The sequence below is a fragment of the Dermacentor albipictus genome, unplaced genomic scaffold (assembly GCF_038994185.2).
Source record: "Dermacentor albipictus isolate Rhodes 1998 colony unplaced genomic scaffold, USDA_Dalb.pri_finalv2 scaffold_15, whole genome shotgun sequence".
In the NCBI taxonomy this organism is placed as follows: domain Eukaryota; kingdom Metazoa; phylum Arthropoda; class Arachnida; order Ixodida; family Ixodidae; genus Dermacentor; species Dermacentor albipictus.
This window is the reverse complement of record NW_027225569.1, coordinates 6,927,298-6,945,709: the sequence shown is the minus strand read 5'-3', so window position 1 is coordinate 6,945,709 and position 18,412 is coordinate 6,927,298. Positions and strand designations below refer to the sequence as shown.

General features: G+C 44.7%; 1 long non-coding RNA gene across 1 annotated transcript; it reads left to right on the top strand.

Moving 5' to 3' along the window:
• Positions 1-1,480: 1,480 nt before the first annotated feature.
• LOC135900128 (uncharacterized) lies at positions 1,481-5,931 on the top strand. Its single transcript, XR_011509584.1, has 2 exons — positions 1,481-5,228; positions 5,298-5,931. It is a non-coding gene; the product is annotated as an uncharacterized lncRNA (long non-coding RNA).
• Positions 5,932-18,412: the final 12,481 nt, after the last annotated feature.

The following is an 18,412-nucleotide window of genomic DNA, read 5'->3' as shown; positions in this document are numbered from 1 at the left end:
TTTACATGTTGTGAATGCGAAAGCATTAATGTCCAACTGAACGCCACTGAGTATTCCTTCGAATGTGAACTATTGATGGGCAAGCGAGCGTGTTTATACGGTGTTTTCATTTGGCTTTACCGAGATGCAGTAACTGAAATGATGCAGCAAAACCACAAGAATGCAGAGGTAAATATTTCTGAACAGCAAGTCTGCAGCATTAACGAGAGGGTGGAATTTCTTGTTGTGAAACTTAATAAGAGCTACAAAATGAAGATTGTACAGGTCTACGCCCCTACATCCAGTCATGATGACCAGGAAGTCGAAAGCTTCTATGAAGACGTGGAATCGGCGATGGGTAGAGTGAAAACTATATACACTATACTAATGGGCGACTTTAATGCTAAGGTAGGCAAGAAGCAGGCTGGTAAAAAGGCATAGGCACTAGGAATAGCAGGGGAGAGTTATTAGTAGAGTTTGCGAAACAGAATAATATGAGGATAATGAACACCTTCTTCCGCAAGAGCGATAGCCGAAAGTGGACGTGGAGGAGCCCGAACGGCGAGACTAGAAATGAAATAGACTTCACCCTGGCATCATACAAGATGTGGACGTGCTCGGCAAGGTGCGCTGTAGTGACCACAGGATGGTAAGAACTCGAATTAGCCTAGACCTGAAGAGGGAACGAAAGAAACTGGTAGATAACAAGCTGATTAATGAGTTAGCGGTAAAGAAATTGGTACATAACACGACGATTAATGAGTTAGCGGTAAGAGGGAAAATAGAGGAATTTCCGATCAAGCTACAGAACAGGTATTCGGCTTTAAGTCAGGAAGAGGACCTTAGTGTTGAAGCAATGAGCGACAATCTTGTGGGCATCGTTAAGGAGTGTGCAATGGAAGTCGGTGGTAACTCCGTTAGGCAGGATACCAGGAAACTATCGCAGGAGACGAAAGATCTGATCAAGAAACGCCAATGTATGAAAGCATCTAACCCTACAGCTAGAATAGAACTGGCAGAACTTTGGAAGTTAATCAACAAGCGTAAGACAGCTGACCTACGGAAGTATAATATGGATAGAATTGAACATGCTCTCAGGAAGGGAGGAAGCCTAAAAACAGTGAAGAAGAAACTAGGAATTGGCAAGAATCAGATGTTTGCGTTAAGAGACAAAGCCGGCAATATCATCACTAATATGGATGAAATAGTTCATGTGTCTGAGGAGTTCTATAGAGATTTATGCAGTACCAGTGGCACCCACGACGATAATGGAAGAGACAATAGTCTAGATGAATTTAAAATCCCAAAGGTAACGCCGGAAGAAGTAAAGAAAGCCTCGGGAGATATGCAAAGGGGGAAGGCAGCTGGGGAGGATCAGGTAACAGCAGATTCGTTGAAGGATGGGGGACAGATTGTTCTAGAGAAACTGGCCACCCTGTATACGCAATGCCTCATGACCTCGAGCGTACCGGAATCTTGGAAGAACGGTAACTGTTGCAACTTAACGCATTTTCGAAGTGCGCGCACCTTTTATCGCCTTATCTGGCGATCCTTCGAGTTCGGATTATCACGACTAACACGTGCTCCTTTCTATCTTCCTGCCACTCGGCTACTTATAAATACGCTTGACACCTTTGAATAAACGTTCATTTTGTTCTACTGACTACGCTGATGCTTCACTGGTCTGGCGTTATTGCGAGCACGCCATGGCTATGCTACAGTGGCGACGAAGATGGACATCGCCCATGCAGTGAAAGTCGACGCTGAACCGGAACCCACGCAGAACCGAGAAACCAAGGTCATCATGGCTCACCAACTTCCCGACTTCGAAGAAGGCAAAGATAAGTGGAAGCCGTACCTTATAAAAGTAGAAGCATACTTTGAAGCGAATGCGATTGAAGACTCGACTAAGAAAAGAGCATTGCTTGTTGCTGCGTTAAATACGCATACGATCCAAGTGCTGGCAGGGAAGGTGGCTCCACGCAAGCCAAATGCATTGACGTATGAAGAAGTCGTCGAAGTTTTGAGTGAGCACTACAGTCCCAAGAGACACGAAATTACCGAAAGCTACAAGTTTTTCAGTCGTTGTCAAGCGGAGGGCGAGCCTGTTAATGAATTCCTGGTAGACATTCGCCGAATAGCTGACAATTGCAATTTTGGCAGTGCTTTGGATCGCATGCTTCGAGATCGCATTGTTTGTGGAATACGGTCAGGTGCCCTGCAGAAGCAGCTACTGGCACAGCGGGAATTAACGCTACAAGACGCTGAAGCGATGGCCCTTGCAGCTGAGGCTGCGGATAGTGATGTAAAAGAGATGATCGGACCGGCAACGACACCCGTGCTAAAAGTACAGGCGTATCAGAGAGAAACTCTAATGGATGAGAGGAGGGCTGCCGCACGTCAAGAATGCGCAAGGTGCGGTAGTACAAAACATAATGACGCGTGTTGCCCCTGGTCTAACGCTCGCTGTTACCGCTGTGGACGACGTGGTCACCTTGCAAGGAAATGTCGAAGTCGCGGGGCTCGAGAACAAGGCACTGCAAGGACAGCCCAAACTAACACCCTCTTGGGGACGGAAGCCTCAGCCGACGAGGAATCCGAAGCCGCCCACATTTGGACTTTGGTATCCCAACGAAAAAGCTGTCTGGAACCGCCGATCCGCCGAACGTTTGCTTGGTGCGGTGTGCAGCTTAGCATGGAAGTTGATACCGGGTCGCCCGTTTGTGTCATCCCGCGTGAACTATATTATAAGCACCGTGAGCAATGGCCGAAACTGAAACCGTCCAGTCTCAATTTATCTTGCTACACAGGACGCCTTCCAGTACTTGGGGAGCTTGCGCTCCAGGTTTGTCATAAAGGGGTGACAGTGGAGTGTGCGCTGACAGTCTTGGACTGTGCGGGACCAAGCCTCTGCGGTCGCGATTTAATCCAGCGGCTGAACAGCGCAGGTGCTCCAGTGGTTAGTTTTGTAGAGACCTCGGCGGTAACAAATGCCTCGAGCGAATCCAGCGTGAACAGCATATTCAATGACTACAACGACGTGTTCTCCGAGGAACTGGGGCTAATCAAGGGTCCTCCAGCCAGCCTGCACATGAAGGAAGGCGCCGTACCCAAGTTCTGCAAGGCCAGACCCATTCCATACGCGCTACGCGAGCGAGTGTCACTCGAGCTAGACCGTTTAGTTTCTGTGGGCGTGCTGTCGCCGGTGGCCCACTCTGAATGGGCAACGCCCATAGTCGTAGTGCTTAAGAAAGACGGCGCAGTAAGAATCTGCGGGGATTTCAAGGCCACAGTAAATCCAGCGTGTGCAACTGAGCAATACCCATTGCCAATCATTGAGGATATGTTTGCCCAATTACACGATGGGGACTATTTCAGCACTCTGGATTTACGGGATGCATACAATCAAGTAGCGCTAGACGATAACGCGAAGAAAGTTTGCGTCATTAATACGCCAAAAGGGCTATTTTGCTACAATCGACTTCCTTTCGGTATAGCCTCAGCGCCCGCAATATTCCAAAGGAAAATGGATGAGGTATTGGCTGGCCTTCCAGGAGCACAGGCTTATCTTGACGATGTGCTCATTTCTGAAAAAGCGAGTGACGGTGGCGAAAGGCTGAAAAACGTCTTACAGCGCTTCCGAGAGCGCGGTGTAAAGCTTAGGTTCGATAAATGCAACTTGCGCAGCCCAGCAGTAACTTATCTAGGCCATCGGATCGATCGTGATGGGCTTCATCCGACAGAAAAAAACCTTGACGCTATCATGAAGGCACCGAGCCCCTGTAATGTCAGTGAGCTACGTTCATTCTTGGGCATGATTACTTTTTACGCGCGGTTTCTGCCGAACATGTCAACCACACTTGGCCCATTGTATCAACTGCTTGAAAAGAACGCACGCTGGCAATGGAAACAGCCGCAAGAGCACGCGTTTGATCTTGCCAAGCAAAGCCTTAAAACAGCCAAGGTTCTAGTTCATTTCGACCCTTCGAAGGAACTTAAACTGGAGTGTGACGCGTCTCCGTACGGTGTGGGAGCTGTCTTGTTTCACACGACCGGTAACGTTCACAGGCCCATTGGGTTCCGCTCGCGAACATTAACGCAGGCGGAGCGCAACTATTCGCAGCTCGAGCGAGAGGCACTGGCACTGGTATTCGGCGTCGCGAAATTCCGTGACTACCTTCTAGGTCGGGAATTTACCTTAGTGACTGACCACCAGCCATTGTTGGGCCTGCTGAAATCGGACAAGCAGACGCCTACAATGGCCGCCGCACGGATACAACGTTGGGCACTCCACCTGGGGGCCTACCGCTACCGGTTACAGTATGCACCAGGACGACAGATGCTGAACGCTGACGCCCTCAGCCGACTTCCGCAAAGATCTGCGGAATCTGACGATGACGGTGAGCCGCCCGAATATGTGCTGTCGCTAAACCAGCTGAACAATGGCACCATAACAACGCGTGAGCTGAAAGCATTAACGGCTTTTGACCCTGTCCTGGTCGAGGTCAAACGGTACATATTACATGGGTGGCCCAGAAACGCAAACGGAATGGCCCGGGCCGTACTGCCGTTTTTTGACCGCAAGCTCGAATTATCCGTAGCACATGAACTGGTGTACTGGGGTAATAGGGTCATAATACCGACCGAAGCTAGGGAGCGAGTGCTGCATCTTCTACATGAAACGCACCAGGGTTCACCGGCAATGAAATCTGTCGCTCGGTCTTTGTTCTGGTGGCCAGGCCTCGACAAAAATATTGAAGACGTGTCTGCAAAATGCCAGTTCTGTGTGCAAAATCTGCCGATGCCAACTGCAGCTCCCGTCGTTAACTGGCCTGAAACAGGCGAAAGGTGGTCCCGTATTCACATTGACTACGCGGGTCCGATCTGCGGAAAAATGATACTCGTACTAGTCGATGCACACACCAAATGGCTCGAAGCAATACCTTTGTCACATGCCTCAACGCAGACTACCATTGACTGTCTGCGTGGCATTTTCAGCAGGTTTGGAATACCGCGCACGATCGTTTCTGACAACGGGACCCCATTTGCCAGTCAAGACTTCGCGTTGTTCGTGGCAAACAACAACATTGTGCACCTTCGATGCGCTCCATACCATCCCCAGTCTAATGGTGCGGCGGAAAGGGCAGTACGAACGATAAAAGATGGTCTTCGAAAAATGACGAAAGGAAAACTTGAAGAGAACCTAGTACGGTTGCTTTTTAACTACCGGAGGACTCCGCAAAAATCGGGTAAATCCCCAGCAGAGCTACTTTTGGGCTATCAAATACGCTCACGCTTGGACACATGCTTTCCTCCAGCACTTGCAGGGCCAAAAGAGGACCAAGATGACTGGCTGCCGCTACCTGCAAGGGAAGTGTATGCCCGCAATTACGGTGTGGGGAGGAAGTGGACGCCCGGTCATGTGAAGGCGACGTCGGGAGCAAGAATGGTGACCGTGGAAACATCGGACGGAGTCATCCAGCGGCACGTGGACCAGGTCCGCCCGCGACAGGAAGTACCAGGGGACAAACCGACAGTAACTACAGCCACCACACATCGCAGTGAGCCGGACCAAGCAACACAACTACAGCATCCAGAAACGGTGAATCGGGATGAAGGCATAACTGCTCGGCGCATTCTAAATGGCACCCGTTCTCCAGACTTTGCGGCAACAGATATTCCAGTGGCCCCGTTGCATACAGGTGTCGCCCAACAAACGCTGAGACGCTCAACGAGAGAACGCAAGCCAGTGCAACGCTTTCATTTCTGAGGAGGAAGGAATGTTGCAACTTAACGCATTTTCGAAGTGCGCGCACCTTTTATCGCCTTATCTGGCGATCCTTCGAGTTCGGATTATCACGACTAACACGTGCTCCTTTCTATCTTCCTGCCACTCGGCTACTTATAAATACGCTTGACACCTTTGAATAAACGTTCATTTTGTTCTACTGACTACGCTGATGCTTCACTGGTCTGGCGTTATTGCGAGCACGCCATGGCTATGCTACAGTAACATAATGCTAATCCATAAAAAAGGGGACGCCAAAGACTTGAAAAATTATAGACCGATCAGCTTACTGTCCATTGCGTAAAAACTATTTACTAAGGTAATCGCAAATAGAATCAGGAGCACCTTAGACTTCTGTCAAGCAAAGGACCAGGCAGGATTCCGTAAAGGTTACTCAACAATAGATCATATTCACACTATCAATCAGGTGATAGAGAAATGTGCGGAATATAACCAACCCTTATATATAGCTTTCATTGATTACGAGTAAGCGTTTGATTCTGTCGAAACCTCCGCAGTCGTGGAGGCATTACGGAATCAAGGTGTAGACGAGCCGTATGTAAAAATACTGAAAAATATCTATAGCGGCGCCACAGCCACCGTAGTCCTCCATAAAGCAAGCAACAAAATCCCACTAAAGAAAGGTGTCAGGCAGGGAGATACGATATCTCCAATGCTATTCACAGCGTGCTTACAGGAAGTATTCGGAGACCTGGATTGGGAACAATTGGGGATAAAAGTTAACGGAGAATACCTTAGTAACTTGCGATTCGCTGATGATATTGCCTGCCTTAGTAGCTCAGGGGACCAATTGCAATGCATGCTCACTGACCTGGAGAGGCAAAGCAGAAGTGTGGGTCTAAAAATTAATCTGCAGAAAACTAAAGTAATGCTTAACAGTCTCGGAAGAGAACAGCAATTTACAATTGGCAGCGAGGCACTGGAAGTCGTAAGGGAATGCATCTACTTAGGGCAGGTAGTGACGGCGGATCCGGATCATGAGACGGAAATAATCAGAAGAATAAGATTGGGCTGGGGTGCATTTGGCAGGCATTCTCAAATCATGAACAGCAGGTTGCCAATATCCCTCAAGAGAAAAGTATATAATAGCTGTGTCTTACCAGTACTAACCTACGGGGCAGAAACCTGGAGGCTTACGAAAAGGGTTCTACTAAAATTGAGGACGACGCAACGAGCTATGGAAAGAAGAATGATAGGTGTAACGTTAAGGGATAAGAAAAGAGCAGATTGGGTGAGGGAACAAATACGAGTTAATGACATCTTAGTTGAAATCAAAAAAAAGAGATGGACATGGGCAGGACATGTAATGAGGAGGGAAGATAACCGATGGTCATTAAGGGTTACGGACTGGATCCCAAGGGAAGGGAAGCGTAGCAGGAGGCGGCAGAAAGTTAGGTGGGCGGATGAGATTAAGAAGTTTGCAGGCACAGCATGGCCACAATTAGTACATGACCGGGGTTGTTGGAGAAGTATGGGAGATGCCTTTGCCCTGCAGTGGGCGTAACCAGGCTGATGATGATGATGATATACGTGTAATCTTGCCTTGCTTAACCCTTTTAATGGCCGCTTCCCCTTTCTTTCTGACTGCTCCTCCATCCCTTTGGGTCTTTTTCATGTATGTTACAGCAGACATTGCATGCTACCGCTTACTTTGTCGTCACTTTCTCCCAATTCAGAACTTTGAAAAAGTTCCCTAATTCCAATACCTGTCAAAGTGCAGATTCCACACTGGCTTGGCATGGCTTCCCTGTCAATCCTCAGCTCATGCCAATTTTTTTTCTTTGCATATAGGTTCAGCAAACAATTCATGCCACATAGGTGGTTCTTCATTGTCCCTTTATCTGATTATTCAACAGTTTATATGTATATTCTTTAGCCTGTCAATGTGCAAATGGACCTGCTATATTCACTCACCCTGGCTTCCCTGCCGAGACACAGCACCAGAACACAGGCCACAGGCACGTGCCCCACCTACTGTCAGAAGTTTACGTTACAAATTTTGTGTGTTTAAATTAACTCTCTACAGATGGAACAGTGGGTATGCTTTGTTTTGAATACAAGCTAAGCAATCAATAATGGTGCATATGCTGCATTTATCAGTGCTCCGCAGCCTCTGCTTTAGTGTCGTACTGCGATATGGCATGTGTTTTAAACCCAAGCCTGAGTGATGTGTATGCCAATGGTAAATCTGATAAACATTCTATTTAGGTTTAATAATTGCTTCCATATGTTACATGGACTAAGAAGCAACGTGCAGCAATACAAAGGAACCCGAATGCTTTTCAATAGATGCAGGTAATAGTTGCTAATCTTTCACTCAAAAGTCAAAGAACAGCAGCTGACTAGAGATGCATGAAATCTGTTTTGGTGATCATGTGAACCAAACTGACACTCAAACAAATGGCTCCAACTCAAACTTAATTTTGATTTCTGTGGTGTGTATGTATAAGAAAACACCTGCAGTCCTTCAGCATCACTGTAGACTGCTTTTTAGTTCATGGAACAAACGGAAGCCATCATAAGACCTGACATGCAACTTTCTAAGAGATGCCAATGGTCACCATAGCCTATACATTATTCATGGCTTTCTTTTGCACTCAGAACAAGATAAGGCACTATGCTTTTGCATATAACATAACTGATCGCAGTAGATAACCTTGGGGAAATGTAAATGACAAGGAACATGATTGATTTTTTTTAATTTGCATGCACAAACTCACTTTCGAAGTTTCCGTTTTTTTCAAATTTTGCCACTAACATAGAGAATAACTGCATGTGAGACAAAATACACTTGGCTGCCTGTTTAGCATGTAGCAAAGTATGCACAGGCTGAATTCGTAAAGAAGCTTACTGTTATGAGACATACTGAAGGATAACCAAAAATGTCCTTTCTTGCCCCTCTCGTTGAAAAGCTAGGTTCACCCTTTCTTGTTCATGCTATAGGCTTGTGCAAACAACTAAATTTATTTTATTTCATTGAACAACGTTCTGCAAATAAAGTATAAATTATGAAATCATAAATATATTTTTTGCGCTCTCTAAGTTGGAACATTACGCGATTTGTAAGCTGCGTTTTCTTTGTGTCAGTTACAATTTTCAGGATTCCCGTGTGAAAGGTCTTTCAGTTCGGTCAGCAAAAGGGGTCACTTGCTAAACCACCTGCAACATAAAGATGTTGCTCTATTACCGCTTAGATCTTTGCAATTGCACTTCCTTTACTTTGGTATCACTGTGTAGAGGAGAGAAGCCATTACTATATCATGCATGTGTTCCGTGCAAGCCCACTCCCTCATTTCCCTGTGACCTCCGGTTTTATACACTGCCTGGAAATACTGGCTGCATGATACTACAGTCGCTGACTGATTTCTCGGACTTGCAGTCCAAAAATTCGGACATGCTCGATTATTCGGCCTGCTTCGCGGCACGGCCATTCTCCCCATAGATCATAATGTATAATTATACAACTGCCGAAAGTTCGAGCACCTTGCAACCTCTCGTCTGATTTTTCGGACACTCCTTGAGCCAAGTCGATTGAGAGCACCATGCACAGACTCTGACCAGTGCATGGTTCGACTTGCTGAATGCAATATTTGTTTTCAACGGAGCTTCCTTGCTGCCCCACGAAGTGGCTACTGCAAATCCCCGCTCATCATCATCGTTTCTGCCTGCTTCGATAGAGTGGCTACAGCAGTTCCGGTCTCAGCTTAGTAAGCCACGTCAAGATAATTTAGCAGCTGATTTGTTTCTTCTTTGTGCACGATGGTGCGAATAGGTTACGTTTTTCGTTTGTCCAACTGGTGTCAGCATGGTGGTGTTTGCTTTGTATGCTGTGTAGAAGTGATGATCCAACGCGGCATAGGGAAACATCACATTAAGTGTCTAATGGCGCCGACAGTGCCCGCGCAGACTGCGCTGGGGAATGCCGGCAAGAGGGTGCCGGGAGGCCTAGGACTTGTCGCCTTCAGATGTGCTCCCTACTGACACCGAAAATATTCTGCCCAGACCTGCGCAATAGTTGCATTGCGATTCCGGACACCATCTCATTTGGCAGTTTCACAGGTGCTAACACTGCTGTACTGACGTGTGCAGAGCTCGACGACGGCAAGATCATTCGTCAGGTTTCTGCTACACCGCCGGACAACGACTCCCAATACAAGCAGTGACTGTGCTTTCAGCTGCCTATAGTGACCGTACGACCCTCTCAGAGATTTAAGCATATCTGATTGCGTGTACATGGAACAGCGTGCAATGGCACATTCACAATTTCTTCAAGCCTACTGCCAAGCCTGAATAAGTGCGTGGAAATGAAACTTCTTTTTTTCTTAATCTGCTTTTTCGGACATTTCCGCAGTTCCCGTGAGGTCCGAATAAACGGTCGGCGACTGTTTACTGTCCTAGGTCTGTAGCTTTCAGTTTTTCAAGCAATTTACAGCTCCACAAAATGGCAGTGCACTTGCTCGACCATAGTACTGTTCGAAAATGTCGGAAAGCTTTTCAGCTGCAACTCACAAAAAGGCGGCATAACTTTTTGTTTGTAGCTTCACCAGAAGCCACCTGCTGTTTCCGCTTGACCAGGAAGTGCCTTTTTTTTGCCAACATTTATCCAGAGCAATTCTCTGCGTTCTTACGCATGTTCTTGAATTTGTTTTTCAATGCCATGACCCACAAGTCCTGTGAAGAATTGGAAACATATCACTACTGTTAAAAGCACTTAGAAGTTTATTGGTATTGCCTGTATACACATAGAAGTATGACCATAATTGCAGTTTGTTTTATGCATCGAACATAATTGCTTATTAACAGAAGGTCCGGCCATAAAGTTCGCAACATCCACGCCACAAACTTGGAATAGGCATAACAACAGACAAAAGTTAGCGTACGTCTAGTTCCGGTGGAATATATGTATATATATATATAATGCTGCAGAACATCCCTAGGGCATCAAAACAATGATGGCAGCATGCATCATAAAGCTGGTAGAAGCCCCAACAGTGATCCACTTTTTGCATTTAAATGGACCTAATGCCATGAAAACATGCCAACCTGGCTGCAGTGTACAATAACAATGCTGCAGCCTATGACGTGAAATGGTGCAAGCAATTTCAATGCAGTCAAACAGGCCACAACAGCAAAAAATGAAGTGGCCAACTGTTGCTACTTGATGAATCATAAGTTTATGCCGTATCGCTTGCTGATAGGCAGATAGCTGCTGAACAAATGGTGCAACAGTTTAATTAGATGCTGGGCTCAGATTAAACTCCCAGATGAGTCCCGTCACTTATCTCTTTTCCTTCATGACCATACTCCACGACAAACTATGATCACTGTTTGTAAAAGCTTATCTGTAGCAAAGGAGAAGTTTTGGATGAACTGAAACATACACGTCATTATTAGCACAAAGTAAAACACCAGACAGCACAAAGTTTATCCCTTGGATCATCTCTACATGACCACGAGAATCAACAGCCATAATATAACATGGCAGCTCAGAAGTGCAGATACATGGTGCAATTGAATTGTCGATATGAGGTAGAAATGATATTTCTTTCTTAGAAATGTAAATATGGCGACAGTATGGGATGTATGAAACTTACCAGGCCATTTCCGCTGCCAACTCTGTCAGCAAGGTGTGGGTATGCACTGACAAGCCTCTCGGCAGCTACGCGGTACAACTGTCTAGAAGGGTACCTGTACATCAGGTGAACTAATCATACAATTATTAAATGGGTAATTTTGTTTTCTTTTTCCCAAGAAAAACCAGTACAAAATATTTGCCAGTTTTAATTAAATGCTAATCTTAAGTATAATAAATGCAAAATACACATGGAAGTGATCTCAAAGACTAAAAACATTTTTCGTCTTTGTACTTCTGTCTACACGCGAGTTTTGTGGAGCTGCGTCTGCTGTGCACTGTGGGAGATCACACCAGAGCTATGTAGCAGCATGGCATAGATACCACAGCCGCCACAGGGTGTTGCAATGTGTCCTCTCACCAGTGCAATGCTCTGACAACTGTGTTCTGATTAGCCTCTGTGAATGACATAGCTCAAGCACAAGTGCCCATCGCGCATTGAGAGTGCGTCATGCACGGCTAAACCAAAAGTAGCATCACAAAAAATATTTTTAAATTCCCAAATTTTGCGCGAGGCCTTGTTAGCCCCCTTTGTAGCTTCTGGCATGCTAGTGAACATGAAAGGAGAGAGAAAACTGCATCAGTGCAATAATATCTCTAACTCTACTTATGCTTGAAGTACACAACAAATTTTGTGGCACAAGATTTGCTAGGCAACATACTTTACAGCAGTGCGCAGGACATGTAATGAGGGAAGATAACCGATGGTCATTAAGGGTTACGGACTGGATTCCAAGGGAAGGGAAGCGTAGCAGGGGGCAGCAGAAAATTAGGTGGGCGGATGAGATTAAGAAGTTTGCAGGAACAACATGGCCACAATTAGTACATGACCGGGGTAGTTGGAGAAGTATGGGTGAGGCCTTTGCCTCGCAGTGGGCGTAACCAGGCTGATGATACTTTACAGTGACATCATTCTACAATTAGTTAGAAAAGTGTGTTAGGGCCCCTTGAGCACCAATTCGGAATTTTTTCCACTCTGAAATCTGCATTTGATGCTGCAATTAGTAGTTATAAGCACTTTAAAAACTGAGTGCCAATTGGTGTTGACACATTCTGGACCAGGTGAAGTGGGTGCCATCGCAGCATTGTCATGTTGCTACATCAATGCCCCCCTCCTCTTTGTGGCCTGCTAGTTGCCAGTGTCCACTCAGGATGTAGCAGGGGTCATAGAGTGATGTTATCTCGTAAAGGAGGGCAGTTACCTTAAGGAGGGCAAGCAAGCTGGAACATTTCCCAGACTTAAGACCGCATTCTGGGCTCATCATAACAGAAGCTAGGGTTGGGTACGGGCTAGCTGGTATTCCATGGTATCAATCGTCACTTACAGCGCATACATAGACGAGGGACAAAAACGAGGGACAGCGCTTGTCTACGTCGTCCTTTTTGTCCCTCGTCTATGTATGCGCTGTACGTGACAATTGATATCATCATAACAGTGTTAAATGGTGCACTCATACTTTTAGACAGATTCTGCTTGCTTTGGAAGCATTTCTGTGTTCTGGCACTACAGCAAGCAGAAAAAGTTATCACACAGGTAGTGTATTCTGTGCAACTATTTCATGACCAACATCTTATGGCAACGCTGAACACTTATGATGAAAGGTTGAGTCATTGAGTAGTCAAAATACCGAATTAAAGCTGAAAGCGGTAGAAACATAATGGAGCGCTCACCAAGCTATCTTGAAGCAAGCTGCAAACAGCTTGTTGATAATGGCACGTCGCACTGCACAAATAATCGGGACCTTTCTACGAAGCACTTCCTCGTAATGGTCAAAAGAGGGTAGTACAAAATCTAAGTAGTCCTTCTCCTTCTCCAACGGCACAGACTGTACATGCTGCACCTCCTCTGCACATTCTGTAACAGTACTGCAAGGCAATATACAGATTGCTTTATATAGCTAAGTAACCAAAAAATAGTAATAAGAAACACTAACATCCCAAAATGTGTGGTTTTTCCCTTTCGGTACTAATAATTTACCTAGACTGAGTCATTTCCGTGTTGCTTCCACCTCGAACAGCAAACGCAGGGCCTGCACGTTGCGAGATGCACATATATTTAACTTTTCAAACGGAAAACATGAGGCAGTGCAATGTAGCTTAATTAATGAATTGTCAAGACAGTAAAGTAACTGTTTTAACTGTGCACACCCCCACCACTTCCAAGTCAAGGTATTCATAGTGGGTGTTCATTACGCATATACCCCATAAACATACTTCCACTTCGAACCTATATTTACAGCTCAAGTGAGCTATTTATAGAACAAGGCTGAGCTTATATAGCAAGGACATATAGAATATTGCGAGCTACGCACATAGTCAATATATGGAAACGCATTAGGCAAGTCTGGAGGCACTGTGACTGCTCTTGTTTGTTCACGCCACATGTAAGTATTCATAAGGTGAATGCTCTGTTAATACTGCAGTTAAAACAGAATACTGCAATTTTCTGATAACGTATTATTTCTCATTACTATATTATACTACATTATTTCAATTAACATGCCTTAATTGCAAACCATTGAAACTGCTATGATGTATAATTTCCTTTCCATTCTTGGACTTTTCATGCGGTTTGCTAACACTTATTATTTTTATTTTAACAATCTTTTTCACTGGACGCCTGCACACCGGTGTAACAGCCAAATAACAGCCCTGAAATTTCCGTAAATTTTTTCAATATCCTTATACTGTAATCATGCTATGAAGTTTGGATTTCTTCAGTAAAAGTATATTCATGTTACACATTCATGCAACCAGTTGAAAGTATGCATGGCTTCAGACACGAAACTGTCTGCAAGTGAAAGGATCGTAAGCAAATATGCTGGTTCCATTTAAAAGAAACTATGCAGATCCCACGTACAGTAGGAATCGAAGTCATGCGATGCATTTTGTAGGTAGCTGGCTATAGCGTCGACCCTGCGGTGGTGTGCCTCCACCAGCTCTTTGACTCTCTCAATTATTTTAAGCGGACGCTTATTGTGGAGTTTAGACAAGCTGGGGATCAGAAAGAATGTGGGCTTGCCTAGTTGCTCAATCATGGCAAACACATCCCCTTTTCTCTGCACCAAGTAGTACCTCTGTGGTACACGATCCTAGAGCTGCTCAAGTAAACTTCCAAAGAACGCAATGTACAAGTTCATGCATTTCCTGACGAAGCTTCAGTTTTCCAAGAGCTTCTTTGTGAGCAGCAGGAGCTGATAGCGTGCATGAGGGGGAAAACTTGCTATCAATCCGCTGTTCTGCAGCCGACATACCAGTATCTTGCGCAGGCTGTCTGGTTCAGCACAACTAGTAAATGAGAATCAGATGCGAGAGTCGGATAATGCAGCTCGACTGACAGTAATGTCGTGACCACACGGCAGCGAGACCGTGAGCACATACCCAGCAGCTCAAGTTGGTTGACACCACCAGCCCCACTGAAATAGAAGCTAGATAGGTAGATAGACACGCTCAATGTGGCCAAAGTTCGCAAAGAATGCTTCACATTGAAAAAAAAGAATGACGTACGACAGAAACCCTATGTAGTGAAACCCAGTCATCATTCTGCATTCCCAATTTACGAGGCAGGTTATCGGCATCGCTCTTACTCTTCAGTGTTGCTAGCATGAGGGCAATGTGTTTTAGGGTTGCTCAGATAAAAAAAAGTGCTTATTAAATTTTCCTGCACCTTCGGAAGCAACTGCTGGAAGTATAAACACTTCCGAGGACGAGTTTATTGTTGCATCATAAAAATCTCGGTCCTTAAAAATCACCTGTCAGTCCTTTGAAAAATTAATTGTGCCTAAACAGCTTTCTGTTTTGCAAAACTGCAATGTAGAAAGCCTGGCATTTTCCAATGCCTGATACAGCTTTAAGGTGTCCAGGCAGCAAGCCAGGCAGAAAGCCGAGTGAAGAGGGCACAGGATTCTTTGAAGTATTTCTTTGGCTATTTGCGAAACATAGCTATTAGAAGAGAACTGCAAATTGAGACAAATACACAGAGAAAGGCAAGACAAGTGCCATGTTTTGCATGTCCTCTGTGTATGCGCACCATTTTGCACCCTTCATCTAATGGATACAAAATGCTGGCAAACAAGACATTGTCATCTACTAAAAAATGTGATTTTCTAGACAACCTCAACATGTTTATTTTTTCACATTCTTACATGTACCTTACAAACTACTGCTGATATGTGTGCAAGCTTTATCAGTTTTAGTGCGCTGCAATCCCTGCTGCCTCTTACTAGTGCACTCTAGCCTTCTTTAATGGTTCTCCATCCTAGGTTGCTGGCTGCTCTCCTGAAAGTTATGTACCAACTATCACACCATTAAACAATTATGACCCTTTTCACTTGATGCCAACTACGTCAACCTGTAACCGTACTCACATCCATTTCAGGGGCTATCCTCCGTGCCAATCTTATTTTGGCCTTGTTTTGGATGTAGCTGTGCATATCCAAGTCAACGTAATCTTCAAGCTCCTCGTCGTACATCTGGATCTGGCAGATAAATTTAACATTATAATGAAGAAACGAGCATTCCGAGGTGAATGGTCCATGTTCACAAACAGTCTAATATGATCAAGGGGGATTGTATACAATGCCGCAGCGAAAATTCAAGAGCTCCAAAATTAGACACAAGTGCAAGATCAAATGTGGGACAAAGTTATCTGTATAAAGTTTGTGCTGTTAACATGTGCTAGAAATCATGCAACCAAAGCCCATCCAACAGCACAATAATTTGGATAATGCTGGAGTTGAAATTCAAGTAAAGGATGCTCTGTTTACACACTCGTAAACACATTCCTATATTGCTGCAAGCTTATGAAAGAGCAAAATGAAAATACGTAATGCGAAAGTATGCTAGTGTAAGAACTATCCTAAGCCGCAACAAGACTTCGCGCGCCTGAGTAAAAAGTTACTAAGCGTAATTACGCATATAACTGCGCAGGTTACTCCTTGTAGTTGTCATTTAAAATAAGAGGAATATTGTAAGAAACGCCACAAGTTAGAAAAGCTCAAGGAATGAAGGAGAATAAAATGAAGTCCGCATAAATCAGGTGTACCGCTTTACACAACAAAAAGCTTAACTTTGAAAGATAATTTCGCTTTGGCAGCACGTACTGTCTTCCATTGAGTATATCAGTATATCGTGGTGCTTTGAAATAGTCAGCCCTAGAAATAATTCAACTGGGACACAACGACCCGCAAAGCGCGCCAACAGTTTGCCAGTAAGCGCGAACCACGCTTGTGAGTAGCGAGCCTTCACGACGAACTTCTCCGTCAGTTTGGAGCCGCAAGTAATTCAACAAAAAGCCTCTTAAAGCTACAATTTCGAGTTGGATTATATAGCCAACGGATCAGGAATTAACGTTTCGCGGGCCACACTGGAAAAGCGCGCCAACACAGTTATGCCAACATTGCAGCAATTTTAACAGAACCGGCGTCTAGCAATACACAAAAGTTAAATTAAGATTACTTCCATGATCTGTCAGCGCAACGAACTATACAGGCAAAGTTCTTGCGGTGATAGATCGGGAACATATTCCACTCGCCCAGTTCTCGCTGCTTGTATAGTACACTAAAATTGCCTACCAGAGTGGTGTCATTGATGTCGGTCAGAGAGCGTAAAGCAAACAGCAATTCGGCGTAGGCGCCGTTTCGCAGCGAAATCTTCTTTCTTTGGCCATCCTCCAGGATAGCGAGGCAAACTGTGCCTGCCATAACTGTACGACCGCACTGAAAAGTACGCGAGGAAGTGGCGGGCACCAGCGCGAACCGAACGAGGCGCCTAAAGTTCCTATATCTAAAGCAAAAAATATCAAGGGACTTGGCATATAGGGGCCAGACCGCGAAATGACGCTACCACAGCGCCGCCTGCGAGAAGTATCGCAATCCGAAACTGGTGTTTTGGTTTCGATTGTCGTTTTTATAATTTCGAGTGTCGTCTGCCTTTGAACTAATCGGTCAAGTTATTTGTTGAAATTGTCGATGATGGCCTCTTTCCGTAATTCTTCCCTTTGTTAGTTCGGGCCAAACTCTGATTCCGCATGTTTAAATGCATGTAAAACGCAGAAATGCTTTTCTGCGATAACCACCGGGCCGATCTTAATGAAATTTGTTAAATTTAAGAGAAAAACTTAGATTATAGTGACTATTGGAAGCAAAATTTTAATGTAGGGCCTGATATTTGTTTTTATTTTCAAAAATTGGTCAACTTGAAAATTTTACAAATGTAATTAAACACTTAAGCAATTAATGATCCCGTCAAGTAATCAACGAACCGGTCATATGATTCGTTAATTATGATTTAATTCATTGATCACGGTCAATGATTCGTTAATTAAGTAATTAATTAAACTTAACTTTGTTAACCGGGCGGCCAGTTGAGCTGACGTTAATTCTTGCTGCGTTCAGTTCAGACAAAAAGCACGACGTACATGATGTAGAATCTATTGGTACAGCAGTGTATCGAAATTTCCGTTGTTACAGCACGCAGTAACAATCGACGGCATCGTATATCGATGTGATTCTGCGCTGCGTGATCGCCGAGTTCTCGCACGTGAATGTGAGGGATGGAGGGTAAGTTAGATGCAGTGGTTCATAAACATTTCATTGGTTTCTTGTGGGGCTCTCTGCATGTGCAGTGCAGCACCTGTCGGTCGGCATAAGTGAAAGAGGGGGGGTCGTCTTGATTTTTTTTATACTAAAAATAACATTCTTGTTTGTCATTCTCTTTATCCGACTCTTGGCGTTGAAATGACTCCAAGATGGTGAGTTTTTTTTTTATATGTATATCAACTTCCACATCTGCAAATGGCATCCCAGTAATAAAAAGCAAGAATTGCTCGAACCAATTGGAAATTTCCATTTGGAACTAATTGGATATTTGCAATTCTGCTTTAGGAAGCCCATTGGAAAAATCCAACAAGAACAATTGGACCAATTTTTTTATTTTTTTTAACACAGTCGAACCCAATTGGTCTCTGAATTGGAATCTTTGGGACCATCATG